Consider the following 15,163-nt stretch of genomic DNA (forward strand, 5'->3'; position numbering starts at 1 on the left):
CCATTAATACAGGTAATGAGTGGAGGACAGAGGAGCCCCTTAAAGAAGAAGTTACAGGTCTGTGAGAGCCAGAAATCTTGCTTGTTTGTAGGTGACCAAATACTTATTTCCCACCATAATTTGCAAATAAATTCATAAAAAATCCTACAATGTGATTTTCTGGATTTTTTTTTCTCAATTTGTCTGTCATAGTTGACGTGTACCTATGATGAAAATTACAGGCCTCTCTCATCTTTTTAAGTGGGAGAACATGCACAATTGGTGGTTGACTAAATACTTTTTTCCCCCACTGTATGTGTGTGGAGAATCAGGAGCGATCTTTGGTGATAGCTCGTATCTAGAGAGAGTTTAAAGTTTGGGTAATGGTGAATTTTCAGCATATATTTTTATGGCTCCAGCTAGATGGACCTTAGCTCTCTGAGTCTGTATTTGAAATAAACATTATTTATGTCAGGTATTACATTGTATGTAGCAGACAGAGGCTGTTAACCTTTCCTGTTGGCTTGTAAACTGAACACCAGTCGAGTTTCTGAAATGAATGGACTTCCCCCTGACATAGTGGGAACAGAGGGCTAGCCGTATCAGTATGTGCGTGTCTGCGTTTGTGAGTGTGTGTGTACCCGTCTGACTCCCCTCTTCAACAGCACCTAATAAAGGTGAGCCTTTAACGCAAACAAAGTCAACGCCAACCCCACTCCTCACTGGTCACACATTAGTGAGAGGTCCCTCAGACCTAAGATAGATATAGAGACAGACAGACAGAGTTCTGAATGGGAGACTAGTGATATCATGGTTGGTAAGGAAAGGCCTGGAGCAAAGAACAATATTCTCTCCAACCACACTGTTAAAATTAAGTGTTTTGTAACACTAAACTAGTGGCAACTGAACTGCGACCAACGTTAAGGAGGCTAAACCTTAACTTTACTGGATTTTTGAAACACATGAGTGTAAGGGGTTATGAGACAGATTTAAGGTGTACTGAAACATTAATGGAGTGTTGTAACACCACTTCATCAAGAGTTGTGCAACACCTTGCAAGAGACTCAGAGCACTAACCCAGAAAAGGTTGAAAATACTATTATGGTGTTTCAAATCCTGTCTAATGCAGAATTCACACCCCTTGACCTTTTTCACATTTTGTTGTGTTACAACCTGAATTTAAAAATGATTAAATTGAGATTTTGTGTCACTGATCTACATATAATACACCATAATGTCACAGAGAAATTTTGTTTTTAGACATTAAAAAAAAAATACAAATACAAATGAAAAGCTGGAATGAAGTCCATATCCTTAAATCATCAGAGTTATCTTTATGTGCGCTAGAGAACAACATATACTTAGAATTATCTGCATTCAATACTAATTTCAGGTCAATAAAGTTTTTCTGTAATACAATGAAGGCAGACTGATCCGCTGCACCAGCAGTGGGATGACACCGGCCTCGGGGACAAGCACAGGGACACGGTGCAGGTCGGTCAGGGCGCCGACGGTGAAAATCCCTGGTCAGCGAAGTGTCCAGAATGTCCACCGCAGGAACCCAGCACCACTCCTCTGGGCCGTACCCCTCCCAGTCGACGAGGTACTGGAGACGCCCCGCCCGACGCCTCGAATCCAGGACTTCTCGGACCGAGTACACCGGACCTCCCTCAATGTCCAGAGGAGGAGGCGGGGCGTCACTGGGTCCAGCCTCAGCGAGGGGACCAGGCACCTCTGGCCTGAGGAGAGACACATGAAAAGTCGGGTTGATGCGGTAATCAACAGGGAGTTGCAAACGGTACGTTACCTCATTAACCCTCCTCAAGACTTTAAACGGCCCCACAAACCGCGGGCTCAGCTTCCGGCAGGGCAAGCGGCGGGGCAGGTTCCTGGGTGGAGAGCCAGACACGGTCGCCTGGAGAGAAAACAGGCGCCTCACTGCTGTGAAGGTCGGCCTGTTCCTTGTGCCGACGCACGGCCCGCTGGAGACGAGTGTGCGCAGCGTTCCAGATCTCAGCACGCCGAAACCACTCGACCACCGCAGGGGCCTTGGTCTGGCTCGGATGCCAAGGTACCAGAGCCGGCTGATACCCCAACATGCACTGGAAAGAAGTGAGGTTAGTGGAGGACTGGCGGAGGGAATTCTGAGCGTACTCAGCCCGAGGTAGAAAATCCGCCCACTCCCCCGGCCGGTCCTGACAGTAACACCTTAGGAACCTACCCACTTCCTGATTGACTCTCTCCACCTGCCCATTAGCTTGAGGACGGTACCCGGAGGTGAGACTGACCGTGACCCCCAGGCATTCCATGAACTCTCTCCATATGCGTGAGGTGAACTGACGACCACGGTCTGACACAATGTCCTCCGGGATCCCGTAGTGCCAGAAGACAATGTGTAAAAAGTGCCTCCGCAGTTCGCATGGCCGACGGGAGCCCAGGCAGAGGAAGGAGGCAACAAGCTTTGAAAAACCGGTCCACAACGACGAGAACGGTGGTGTTCCCCTGAGAGGGGGGAAGGTCAGTGACAAAGTCCACCCAGAGGTGAGACTTTCCATAAGGGAGGTGTCTGGGTGTCTTAGACTGGGCACCGATGGAGCAGGAAGAGATGTAAACCCGGACGTCCCTAGCCAAGGTGGGCCACCAAAACTTCTCAGTCAGGCAGGCGATGGTACGGCCTGTCCCAGCATGACCCGTCACAGGCACCGTGTGCACCCAGGAAAGGAGGCGGTCCCGCACACCCGTGGGCACGTAGGCGCAGTTCTCCGGGGCACTATGCAGGTGCGCTTTCCGTACGCAGGGCCTGCCGTATGTCGGCGTCCACATCCCACACCACTGGCGCGATGATACGGAACGGAGGGACGATGGGGGTCTCCTCTCCCTGTCTTTCCTCTGCGTCATAGAGGCAAGACAGGGCGTCCGCCTTCACGTTCTTCGAGCCTGGCCTATAGGAAAGCGTGAATTGGAACCTGTTGAAGAATAGAGCCCACCTGGCCTGTCTCGGGTTTAGCCTCTTTGCTGCCCTGATGTACTCCAGGTTGCGCTGGTCCGTCCACACCAGGAAAGGGTGTTTGGACCCCTCCAGCCAGTGCTTCCACACCTTCAGAGCCTTCTTGACTGCCAATAGTTCCCGGTCCACTACGTCGTAGTTCCTCTGGGCAGGGCTCAGCTGCTTGGAGTAGAAGGCGCAGGGCCGCAGTTTTGGAGGGGTTCCGGTGCGCTGGGACAGCTCTGCCCCGACTCCTACTTCAGAAGCATCCACCTTGACGATAAAGGGGAGTGAGGGGTCGTGATGTGCCAGCACGGGAGCAGTTGTGAAGTGTGCCTTCAGCGTCTCACCCTCTCTGCCTCCGCCGTCCAACAAAGCCACTGGGGACCTCCTCTCAGCAGGGAGGTAAGAGGCATGACCACCATGCTGAAGCCCCGGATGAAAATCTGGAAATAGTTGTCAAACCCCAGGAATCGCTGGACTTCTTTCACGGAGTTGGGGATGGGCCATGACCTGACTGCGTTGACGCATTTTTCCTCCATCTCCACTCCCTCTGTGGATATGAGGTAGCCCAAAAAGGACACGGACCGCTGGAAACATAGAGATTATGCTCCAACAGTCTTCCCAGCACAGACCTGACTAACGAGACATGCTGGGCTCGGTCAGCAGAATAGACCAAAATGTCATCTATATAAACTTCTACACCCCGTCCCAGCATGTCCCGAAACACTTAATTAATAAAGGCCTGGAAGAGATACTCGTAATGCCCTGTGGTCGTGGAAAATGACGTTTTCCATTCGCCGTCTGCACGAATGCGCACCAGATTGTAGGCGCTCCTCAAGTCCAGTTTCGTGAAGTACTGCGACCAGTGCATTTGTTCGATGATGGTTGGGATGAGGGGTAAAGGATAGCTGAACTTAACGGTGGCTTTGTTCAGTGTTCGATAATCAATGCAGGGGCGCAGTCCCCCATATTTCTTCTTGACAAAAAAGAAGCTTGAGGAGGCTGACGACATAGAGGGGCGGATAAAACCCTGCTGGAGACTCTCCTGTACGTAGGTCTCCATGGCCTCGGTCTCCCTGTAGGAGAGGGGATAGACGTGTCCTCTCGGGGGGACTGCGTCAGACAGCAGGTTAATGGCACAGTCCCAAGGGCGATTAGGAGGCAGGCGTGTAGCCTGGGTCTTAGAGAAAACCCATTCCAGATCATGGTTTTCCTCCGGTAAATCCACTTGGGTGGTGTGGTCGGGACTTTCCACCGTAGTGGTGTTGACCGACACCGCGAGACACCTCCCCTGACACTCCTGCAATCAACCCAGATTCCTCCTATGCTCTCCCTCGGGCAAACGTGCAGAGCCCACCTCCATCGTCTCTGGCCACGGAGCAGGTGTAGCATTGGGCTCCGGATTCCGCACAGGTTTTCGTCGGGACCGCAGGAGGTTGTCCAACTGGATCGACATGCTGATAAGCTGGTCGAGTGACAGGTTGTCATCACGACCGGCCAACTCCATCTGTACCTCCTCCTGCAGTCTGCTGCGGAAAACGGTGACCAGAACCGACTCGTTCCATCCGGTGGAGGCCGCAATGGTCCGAAACTCCAGGGCGATCTCCGAGGCGGTCGTAGTTCCCTGGCGTAGTCGGAGAAGACGCGCACCCTCCTTTCGGCCCTCCACAGGATGATCAAACACTGAGCGGAAGAGGACTCGACCTCGGGACCGCCCGTTTCCCAGAACCCAGTCCAGGGCCCTTCCGGTCAGTGCCAAGATGACTGTGGCAACCCTGTCTCTCCCGGAGACAGCCTCGGTGTAGCGAGCGAGGTACAGGTTGCATTGCAGAAGAAATCCCTTGCATCTCACTCAATGCGCTCCGGGAGGGACAGGGGTATTCCATGGACCGGCTCAGATGGGACGGAGGCAGGTAGTGGTCGTGTTGGGGCTGGTGCTGGAACTGGTACTGGAGACTGGACGGACTGCACTTTCCCCTCCAAATGCTGTCCATTGCGCTGACGAGTCTGGAGAGACAGTCCTCGTGATGCTGGACTGTCTCTACGATGGTTGTCAGCTCTGCCTTTCCCACTGTCTCCATTTGTATGGGTTGATTATTCTGTCATGTTGTATAATGATTAGAAGACGGGCACAGGAATACGTATTAGGGGTTTTATTACTCCACCCAACACAAACACGTGTATATACAGTGAGGGAAAAAAGTATTTGATCCCCTGCTGATTTTGTATGTTTGCCCACTGACAAAGAAATGATCAGCCTATAATTTTAATGGTAGATTTATTTGAACAGTGAGAGACAGAATAACAACAAAGAAATCCAGAAAAACGCATGTCAAAAATGTTATAAATTGATTTGCATTTTAATGATGGAAATAAGTATTTGACCCCTCTACAAAACATGCCTTGTTGGCAATCACAGAGGTCAGACGTTTCTTGTAGTTGGCCACCAGGTTTGCACACGTCAGGAGGGATTCTGTCCCAGGATTTTGCAGATCTTCTCAAAGTCATTAAGGTTTTGAGGCTGACGTTTGGCAACTCGAACCTTCAGCTCCCTCCACAGATTTTCTATGGGATTAAGGTCTGGAGACTGGCTAGGCCACTCCAGGACCTTAATGTGCATCTTCTTGAGACACTCCTTTGTTGCCTTGGCCGTGTGTTTTGGGTCATTGTCATGCTGGAATACCCATCCACGACCCATTTTCAATGCCCTGGCTGAGGGAAGGAGGTTCTCACCCAAGATTTGATGGTACATGGCCCCGTCCATCGTCCCTTTGATGCGGTGAAGTTGTCCTGTCCCCTTAGCAGAAAAACACCCCCAAAGCATTATGTTTCCACCTCCATTTTTGATGGGGATGGTGTTCTTGGGGTCATAGGCAGCATTCCTCCTCCTCCAAACATGGCGAGTTGAGTTGATGCCAAAGAGCTCCATTTTGGTCTCATCTGACCACAACACTTTCACCCAGTTCTCCTCTGAATCATTCAGATGTTCATTGGCAAACTTCAGATGTGTCAAGGGGTGCTGAAGGTGGGTGTGGTGCATGAATCAAGCGCAGGACGCAGAAGCTCAGTCCAAAAGACTTTAGTGCAATATTCACGTAGAAAATAAGCACAATAAGCCCGAAGGCGAAATAACGGCGCACACAGGCGTCAAACAAACGGCGCACTAACATGTGCGAAAAACCTCTCCAAAACACTGGAGGGAAGTACGTAGCTCCAACACGAAACAGAAGAGCAATCACACACAAAGACAAACACACACAACGAGAACTAAATAGGACACTAACGAGGACTAACAAGACACAGGTGTACAACATCAAGACAAAACCAAACGAACATGAAACATTGATCGGTGGCAGCTAGTACTCCGGGGACGACGACCGCCGAAGCCTGCCCGAACCAGGAGGAGGAGCAGCCTCGGCCGAAACCGTGACAAGATGGGCATGTGTATGTGCTTTCTTGAGCAGGGGGACCTTGCAGGCGCTGCAGGATTTCAGTTCTTCAAGGCGTAGTGTGTTACCAATTGTTTTCTTGGTGACTATGGTCCCAGCTGCCTTGAGATCATTGACAAGATCTTCCAGTGTAGTTCTGGGCTGATTCCTCACCGTTCTCATGATCATTGCAACTCCACGAGGTGAGATCTTGCATAGAGCCCCAGGCCGAGGGAGATTGAAAGTTATTTTGTGTTTCTTCCATTTGCGAATAATCGCACCAACTGTCGTCACCTTCTCACCAAGCTGCTTGGCGATGGTCATGTAGACCATTCCAGGCTTGTGTAGGTCTACAATCTTGTCCCTGACATCCTTGGAGAGCTCTTTGGTCTTGGCCATGGTGGAGAGTTTGGAATCTGATTGATTGATTGCTTCTGTGGACAGGTGTCTTTTATACAGGTAACAAACTGAGATTAGGAGCACTCCCTTTAAGAGTGTGCTCCTAATCTCAGCTCGTTACCTGTATAAAAGACAACTGGGAGCCAGAAATCTTTCTGATTGAGAGGGGTTCAAACACTTATTTCCCTCATTAAAATGCAAATCATTTTATAACATTTTTGACATGTGTTTCTCTGGATTGTGTTGTTGTTATTCTGTCTCTCACTGTTCAAATAAACCTACCATTAAAATTATAGACTGATAATTTCTTTGTCAGTGGGCAAATGTACAAAATCAGCAGGGGATCAAATACTTTTTTCCCTCACTGTATTTGTTGAGTGAGCTGAGACTTTGCCAAGGTCCCTGGCCAACCACGTGAGAGCAGAGTAGACTGAGCATTTGACACATTTTCTTCCACTGACATTACAGATTGTGTGTAGATCGTTGACAAAAAAAAGACAATTAAATCCATTTTAATCCCACTTTGTAACACAACTAAATGTGGAAAAAGTCAAGGGGTGTGAATACTTTCTGAAGGCACTGTAGATCCCTTCTTCTGGAGTCCATCCTCTTTTTGTATATTCCCTGCTCTTATATGGTGTGCTGATAAACTACTCATTGGTAATTCCAATATTTTATATGTACAGTATTATGCTCAAAGGATACGAGAAAATATAGTTTTGTGAATATATATATAATTTTAAGCATCTTTTAACACAGGCTTAAAGGGTAGGTAGCATAAACGTACCCACATGTTACATATGGATTTGCATTAGTATACTCATCAAAAGTCCTAATGCGAAGTTACACCTCATTTAATTTTTTTGGGAGTTATTACATAAAACCGATCACAATTCTGAAGAATGCTAAAGTCATGTTGGAAAATGTTTTTCCGGGGTGTGATGTAATATGGAGGACCCGGCAAGCCAGCCTATTCCCTATAATGTAAACGCCAACAGAAATAACTTCAAATGTATAACTTCAAATTAAACTAAATCGTATGCACTCATGACTACTGGTTTGAATTTTCAGCCAACATACAAGCAAATACTTTATGAATATATGGTTACAAATCAACTTGCAAGGTTGCTAGCTAACTAGCCTGCTAATGTTAGCCCTACCAGCCTACTACTGTTACGTTAGCACAGCATGTGTCAGCCAGTTTCTATCAACACCTAGCTTACAGCTACATTAAAGTAAACCAACGTTTTGGAAATACATAACGCCATCTAACCAGTTGTCAAAGAATGTTATTAAAGAATGTGCATTGTGGGTAGTTTAGAAGATATCTGGAAATAAGTAAAATAATATATGTAATAACCAAAAATCATAACTATGTTTGTAGTTATAGGTAACCAGATCGTGACTACAACTAAGTTACTAAGTCTTTGAGCACCCTGTGTTGTTACTTTGGTGAGTAAAAACTCATCCTTCCGACCCTTTAACACCAAACAAACACTAAGTACTAAGTTTTAAAACACTTTTAACATGCCAGGCCCGGTTGTTGCTTCATATCCCAGCAATAATGCCTTGCATTACGCCTGGGAAAAAAACACTTTAATTTGCTCAACTTGCCTGTGGCTCAACCATGGGCTCAATTTACCCCATGGTCATTTGCTCAACCTACCCCAAGGCAAACATTTTGAGTATATTAGCCCACACAGCTACAAGGATGAACTTTCATGCTAGGTTTAGGACCTCATATCGAAGCTTATAGAGACCCCAACTGATGTATAGAACAATCTTTAAATGATATACTTTGGTTTAGATACAAGCATCATGAAACCTCTAACACAATAAATTAATTTGGTGAAAATACATTTTTGGGACCTAACTTGCTTACCCCTTTTTGCATGTTGTTTCTTCCTTCACAGACTCCATGAAATGATTACCTCTTCCTTAATATTTGGTGAAATTATACATTTTGTGTATGATTTCCTAGAAACAAAGGTGGCTCAACTTACCCCTTTGGCTCAACTTACTCCACTCTCCCCTACTTATCTCAAGTCTGAATCGGCCCAGGTGCTGAATGTAACAAGGGTGGTTCAGCACAACAGTTTAGTCTTGAAGACTCGCAGAGTGGACTAAGGCAGTGGTTTGACAAGCAGGAGACTGGGGTTCACATCCACCTTCTCACAGGAGACCAGTGATGAAGACCCGCTTTATACATTACCTCATGTTACCTGCTATAACTTACATAGCCCTAAACATTTTGATTGGAACATCATTTATAATCTCACAAAGGGCCTGGCAACTGTAGCCTATTAGTGCCCTAGGAAAATTATTTGATTCCCAGTGTCTTCTTTAAAATGTTAATTAAAATATTATCTGAAAATCATCATTAATAAAAATGTATGATATAAACCATTAGCATTTCAATACCATTTGATTGCATTAGAGACCGTTTGCCCAAAAATGCTTTTTGTGTTTTGATGCTGCCTTTTACATGCACTGAAAAACCAACAATGGTTTTCACAAGACTCTCTTAAAAACACCAATATTCAGATTGAACAACCACTTTCTGTGATTCAAAGTACTTCTGTTCTGTTTTATATACATTCAGTGTATTATAACACTTGAGTTTACATTCAAACATCTTCCAAATACCATGATCTCAGCTTGGGTGCACTACTTTTCATGGTTTCACTACACAATGATGGTGTTTTGAGTCTTTCTATTTTAACAGCACAGTCATTTGAGGGAGAATGGAAATAGCTCATTTTGTTGGAACTCATAGTCAAGTCTACACGCTATATACTTCAAGTATAGCAAACTAATCAAGTCTGAGCCACTTAAAAATACTAAATGAAATGTATTCAAGATTAAAGTTACCACTTTATTTTAAAAGAGCCAATAGTAAAATGCTTGATCTGTGCATGTGCCATGTGTTTCTTCTCAGATATAGACATAAGGTAGGCAGATAGAGCTGTGAAGTGAATGATGATTGTCTTGATGACAGTGACAGCATCACAGTGAGACATATCGCACCCGAGAGGTTAGCAGACCAAGAGGGAGAGTCTGGACACAGACATCAAGATGTCTAGCATTACACACAGAGGCCTGCTTGTTCCAGGGTTGGACCCCTCACAACTTGCTCCTGTGCCAGAGGATGGCTTTTTCTCCTGGGGGTGACTAACGCTGAGTGACAGCCAGACACAGATCAAAGCTGGTCCTGGGCGATCCTGGACCCACCATGGAGGGGAGGGAGCAAGTGGGAAGAGGGGTGAGGTTATGTGGGGTAGACGGAGAGCAGCGCTGGGTCTTGACTCTGGGTCTGGCTCTGGGTCTTGATCTGGGTTTTTCACAATATAATGCTGACCCAAACCGTACTGTGCTGGCTCTGACATTTTATTTTCACATTGTCCTTTCCAGCACAGTAGTAAATATGGTGGATACTTAACCAGCACAGAACAGCATAGCTTGGCTTGGATCGGGTTGGTTTGGCTCAGTAGTGTGAAAAAGGTATGAATCTGGTAGATAGTGCTGGGTCTAGGCCAGGGAGCAGACAGCATGGGTGAACTTTATTGGCTTTATCAGCTGTCTCACCCCTGAGAGGGACAATAGGCTCTCTGCTGCAGTCCGCCAGCACTACTGCCAGATTATCACTGCTGCAGCCCTCCACCAGGGCCAAATCATCCCATCATTCAATTATCTCGTCATTCTATTATCTCTCTAGCCTTCTATAGCCCAGTGGGCCTCATGCCTCAGTCACATGGAGCCATGGAGACCAGAAACTATTAGGTGAGTGGTCTAGTTTAACAGATGCCATCTGTAAATTCTGGCAAACGCCAGATGGGCTGGACAATTTTTTGGTTGAGTGTGCTGGTCGAAATTGAAACACAAAAATAGTGGGACTATCATTTGTTTTTCAACAGGACAATGACCTAACACACCTCCAGGCTGTGTAAGGGCTATTTTACCAAGAAGGAGAGTGATGGAGTGCTGCATCAGATGACCTGGCCTCCACAATCCCCTGACCTCAACCCAATTGAGATGGTTTGGGATGAGTCGGACCGCAGAGTGAAGGAAAAGCAGCTAACAAATGCTCAGCATATGTGGGAACTCAAATATAAAATATATTTTGATTTGTTTAACACTTTTTTGGTTACTACATGATTCCATATGTGTTATTTCATAGTTTTGATGTCTTCACTATTATTCTACAATGTAAAAAATAGTAAGAAAAAAATAAAATAAATTGAATGAGTATGTTTGACCCAAATTTGACTGTATATATAGAATTATTAAATTAAAAAGGTTACATGGCCGGCGGCCCATTGGCCTGTTCTATTTTTTTTTTTAAAGATTTTTTCAAAATGTCTCTGTTATACTAATCTATAATGAGCCTGGCTGATCAATGGGCAACGGCTGGTCCCCCTACTAAGATGGGCTGTCCCGGTTTTCTGATAGGCTGAGCTTAGGTCACGCAAACTCACATTCAAAGTCAAACGCAGCATCAGCCTAGAGACCTGCTCCGACTCTGTTATCAGTTAGACAGCCAATATCATGGATTGTACAAAATGAAAAGGGTGACTATAAACGTAGAAAGAGCACATTCTACATTGTCACCTCACTCAAAACGTCCTATTTTTTGGGTGGCTAAAACCATGATTTGGTCAAACAGTAAAGAGCATTATCCTCATGATTCCTGTAATGAAAGTGTGTGCCCTGCCACTGTACCTGTTTTGCTGGGGCCTGCTGCTGTATGCGCGAGCCACTCTCCTATCCCCCTACGCGCTGGCAAGAACATTTTATTTTGATCGTATAACATTTCAAAATGTTATTGCAGGAAAAACACAGCTTTGGAAGCTTCGTCCCCTTGTCCCAGTCAAAGAGATTATGGCCTCAGCTTTCTGTAGGTATAATTTTTATTTCTCAACTGTTAACATTTAGCTCAATAGTAACTATTTTACAACCAAGATATTTGATATGGCTTTGAGACATGGAGCGGCGCTCACACGAAATGTGCACAGGCCATTGTGAGGGCATAGGCCAGGGGTCTCAAACTCATTCCATGGAGCGCATAGCGTCTGCTGGTTTTGGGGTTTTCCTTTCAATTAAGACCTAGACAACCAGGTTAGAGGAGTTCCTTACTAATCAGTGACCTTAATTCATCAATCAAGTACAAGGGAGGAGTGAAAACCTGCAGACACTCGACCCTCCGTGGAATGAGTTTGACACGTGGCATAGGCCTATAGTTCTCATTGGTAGTAGCCTACAACTGCAAGTTTTTTTTAGGACATTCAATTTACTGTTGGATGAATACATGGCTATTTGCAGTGGGCATTATATTTAGAGTTAGCCTATGATAGTTAGTGCAGATAAAGATGTTTGTAATTCATCTCTAATGAACAAAACAAAAATCAGGAAATTCTGGAGTCCTATTTTGACAGTAAAATATAGCAACTATAGTCTAATTGGCAACCCAAAATTCCTGACAATTACTGGATTAGGTTGCACAAAATATCTTGAGTCATGCATTCCTGCTTGGACGTGTTAGATTAAACAACTTATTATTCACTTCTTAATAAAGCACAATGAATGACTGTAAAAGTTGGTGGCAGCAGTGACACCAGGGGAAAATGTTAGTCTGGAGCCATGTAATAGTAATCAACACTTAGGCTAGGTGTTGATTCAACGGGAACACGTATGCCAAGCACTCATTTGCAACATAGCCTAAGCCGTTAGCTTGACTTTTATAACATATAAGGCTTAAGCAGACAGGCAGAAAACAAAGGAAGCACAGTGACAGCAGAGAAGACATTGAGACAGATAGACAGCACAACAGGGAGGCAAACAAAAAAGCTAGAGCAGAGGCACAGTTATAGTGGTGAGAGATATCTCCAGTGCTGTTTTAACAAATTGTATTTGTTTTAAACATGAGCTGGTTAAAAAAGAGGAGGGAGGACCATGTCTCGCCAGTCACAAGTACAGAAATGGTTGAGAAACTGTATTGCCATTGTCAGCACTACTGTCTGTGTCTAAGTAGGGTGTGTAGGGTCAGAGTGCAGGGTGTACAGTGCCTACAGAAAGTATTCATAACCCTTGACCTATTCCACATTTTCCTGCTGAAAGGTGAATTAATCTCCCAGTGTTTGGTGGAAAGCAGACTGAACCAGGTTTTCCTCTAGGATTTTGCCTGTGCATAGCTCCATTCCATTAATTTTTTATCCTGAAACTCCCCAGTCCTTAACGATTACAAGCATACCCATAACATGATGCAGCCACCACTATGCTTGAAAATATGGAGAGTGGTACTCAGTAATGTGTTGTATTGGATTTGCACCAAACATAACACTTTGTATTCAGGACAGAAAGTGAATTGCTTTGCGAATTGTTTTGCAGTATTACTTTAGTGCCTTGTTGCAAACAGGATGCATGTTTTGGAATATTTGTATTCTGTACAGGCTTCCTTCATTTCACTGTCAATTAGGTTAGTATTTTGGAGTAACTACAATGTTGTTGATCCATCCTCAGTTTTCTCCTATCACAGCCATTAAACTCTATATGTTTTAAAGTCACCATTGGCCTCATGGTGAAATCCCTGAGCGGTTTCCTTCCTCTCCGGCAACTGAGGTAAGAAGGATGCCTGTATCTTTGTAGTGACTGGGTGTATTGATACACCATCCAAAGTGTAATTAATAACTTCACCATGCTCAGAGGGATATATTTGGTCTTTTTTTTTTTTTTTTTACCCATCTACCAATAGGTGCCCTTTTTTGCGAGGGATTGGAAAGCCTCCCTGGTTGAATCTGTGTTTGAAATTCACTGCTCGACTGAGGGACCTTAAAATGATCTGTATGTGTGGGGTACAGAGATGAGGTATTCATTCAAAAATCATGTTAAACACTATTATTGCACACAGAGTGAGTCTATGCAACTTATTATGTGACTTGTTAAGCACATTTTTATTCCTGAATTTATTTAGGCTTGCCATAACAAAGGGGTTGAATACTTACTGACTCAAAACATTTCAGCTTTAAATTTTGTATTAATTTGTAAAAGTTTCGTTAAACATAATTCCACTTTCACATTATGGGATACTGTGTGTAGGCCAGTGACCAAAAATCTCAATTTAATCCATTTTAAATTCAGGCTGTAACACAACAAAATATGGAAGAAGTCAAGAGGTCTGAATACTTTCTGAAGGCACTGTACGTGTGGGGATGGGGTGATTGTGTATGGTTGGTGGCCAGCCGGGTGAGTGATAGGTGGAATAGTGAGTTGGCGGAGCGCGCAGCGGTGTGGGCTGGTGTGGATAAAATGCCAGGGACGAATTCTTGTCCCTGTCTGCCCCTGACCTAACCCCTAGCCTACACCTAGCCCATATCCTACTCCTCTCTCTTACCATAATCCTTGCTCTTACCCAGGGGTGTAAAGGGTACTGAAATATCCTACTCAAGTAGTGGTACTTTTACTTTATTGAAACTACTGGTGTAAAAAAAACGACTCAAGTAAAAAGTTGCTAATTTAAAAAGTACTCAGAGTAAAAGTAATTGAATTACTTTTAAAATAAGAACATTGACCTTGATAATTAGCTAATTTCTCTATGGTACGTACAATTTATTTTTAAGAGTCTTACCCTACTCCTAGCTCTTAAATGTAAATGTATACCAAAACTTGGTATATTTGGAAAGAAGACATCTGGGAGATTATGAGGAAATGATCAGAAGATAGATATGAGTAACATAGTTCAGAATACACAAGATCAAGCACACACAAAATAAGATTTTGTTAGTTTTTTTATTTTGAAAGTCATCTTTCATTGACAGCTATAAGTGAATTATTGACTACAAGAGCTGTAAACACATCAGATGGCTTCCACAACATGTGAACAATATCAGAAAAAAAGGGATTGATAGACCTAACAACTAGAAATGGGCAGATGTTTTAGTAAGTGGTGTCAGGTGTGGTCACGGGACATTTCCAAGTGTCTGAGCCAGGTAGCAATAGTTCGCATTACGCATTGTCCCACCCAGATCAACTGCATATTCCTGGAAAGCTTATCTCATTGGCTACAAGACTGTCAAGGTGCCATAGTAGCCATTCCCCTGTGTAATGGATGCCTACAGCGCGTAAGCAGGCAACATCATATTTCTGATGCGATGTTGCCACTAAGTCATACATCATCAGATAACATTGGAAATAGGCTAGATTTGTTCCTACCAACCTAATGATTAATTTGATACCCCTAATGTAGCTATAGCTCAAACACAGACCAAGTCGAAGCTTACCTTGTAAGATATTTGCTGTTTGGTGAAAACGTTCTGTAAAATAAACATTTTGACTCTCGGGCTGGTGATCAATAACGGTAGGTCACAGGCAGACA

This window comes from Coregonus lavaretus, assembly GCF_964263955.1.
Source record: "Coregonus lavaretus genome assembly, chromosome: 1".
NCBI classification, from domain to species: domain Eukaryota; kingdom Metazoa; phylum Chordata; class Actinopteri; order Salmoniformes; family Salmonidae; genus Coregonus; species Coregonus lavaretus.